Below are 1,771 nucleotides of genomic sequence, written 5' to 3'. Positions count from 1 at the left end.
CTCTACACAACAGGGTCAAAGAGTTTCATTAATTGTGTTATTATGTACCTTAAAAGGATACCTTGATATTTAATGAAGCAATGTGTATTAATATCCCTACTACAAAGAAGACATTCAATAAATAACATGCCCTTCTTTGTGAAGAATGGGGATGGTGACTGTGGGGAAACACAGAGATTAATTTCTTCCTGGCAAGTGAGAACCTATGGGTCAAACCATAGTGGACTGGGCAGTGAAGGAATTCATTTGCAAGTTCAATGTCTTGAGAATCACTTGCTTCAGTGAAAATAGTGGTTCTTTCATCATATCTTGGATGAGGAGACTCCAGGCTGAATTTAAGGGCAAGTGAAAGTGAGACAGGAAGGAAGGGGCATAAAAAGAATGATACAGCCATTAAGAGAAGGATACCGCTCTTCTTCGTGAAAACACCAAATGGCGGATGACGCCGGTGCTGCGGGAGGGCCGGGAGGCCCGGGGGGCCCTGGAATGGGAGGCCGCGGTGGCTTCCGCGGAGGCTTCGGTAGTGGCGTCCGGGGCCGGGGTCGTGGCAGAGGTCGGGGCCGGGGCAGAGGCCGCGGAGCTCGCGGAGGCAAGGCCGAGGACAAGGAGTGGCTCCCCGTTACCAAGCTGGGCCGCCTGGTCAAGGACATGAAGAGCAAGTCCCTGGAGGAGATCTACCTTTTCTCTCTGCCCATCAAGGAGTCTGAGATTATTGACTTTTTCCTGGGAGCGTCCCTCAAGGATGAAGTTTTGAAGATTATGACCGTGCAAAAGCAGACCCGTGCTGGCCAGCGGACCAGGTTCAAGGCATTTGTTGCCATTGGGGATTACAATGGACATGTCGGTCTGGGTGTCAAGTGCTCCAAGGAAGCAGCCACTGCCATCCGTGGGGCCATCATCCTGGCCAAGCTGTCCATCGTCCCCGTGCGAAGAGGCTACTGGGGGAACAAGATCGGCAAGCCCCACACAGTTCCTCGCAAGGTGACTGGCCGCTGCGGCTCCGTGCTGGTGCGCCTCATCCCTGCCCCTAGAGGCACTGGCATCGTCTCCGCCCCTGTGCCCAAGAAACTGCTGATGATGGCCGGCATCGACGACTGCTACACTTCTGCCAGGGGCTGCACCGCCACCCTGGGCAACTTCGCCAAGGCCACTTTTGATGCCATTTCCAAGACCTACAGTTATCTCACCCCTGACCTCTGGAAAGAGACGGTGTTCACCAAGTCTCCATATCAGGAATTTACTGACCATCTTGTGAAGACCCACACCAGAGTCTCCGTGCAGAGGACCCAGGCCCCAGCTGTAGGCACCACATAATTTTATAAAGAGAATAATAAAGTGAATGAAACCGGAAAAAAAAAAAAAAAAGAGAGAAGGATACCACAAAAAGTGGTTAGAACCAACTAGGTCCAAGATGACAGAAGATTGGAGTTCCAGTAGACCCTGAACCTCATCACATGCTCATTGCAATACCTTAGTTAAATGACACTTCCACAGGCACCATGACAAATTAGAGGCTAACCATAAAAACTCAAAAAGTGAATGGTACCCCAATTCTTGGAAATCCCCAACCCTTCTCCAAATAGAATGTTCCTCCCACTCATTGGCCTGTGAAACTACCCAGCCCATCAAAACTAACCAGCCCCACAGTTCAGGTGGCTACCACTTTCTCAGGCAACCCCAGGGACTGGGGCTGCCTCTTCCACCTTCTAAGATGGCCCACAGTCTGTCTATAGAGTATATATTTCTCTAAATAAATAAACTCGCTTTCACT

The 1,771-nt window shown here is 50.5% G+C and overlaps 1 pseudogene; it reads left to right on the top strand.

The window, feature by feature from the left end:
• The first annotated feature begins 415 nt into the window (after positions 1-415).
• On the top strand, positions 416-1,372 carry LOC139035627 (small ribosomal subunit protein uS5 pseudogene; annotated as a pseudogene).
• The last annotated feature ends 399 nt before the right edge of the window (positions 1,373-1,771 follow it).

Source organism: Odocoileus virginianus, chromosome 6 (assembly GCF_023699985.2).
Source record: "Odocoileus virginianus isolate 20LAN1187 ecotype Illinois chromosome 6, Ovbor_1.2, whole genome shotgun sequence".
Classification (NCBI taxonomy): Eukaryota; Metazoa; Chordata; class Mammalia; order Artiodactyla; family Cervidae; genus Odocoileus; species Odocoileus virginianus.
Note: the sequence above shows the minus strand (reverse complement) of the source record. Positions and strands in the feature narration are given on the sequence as shown.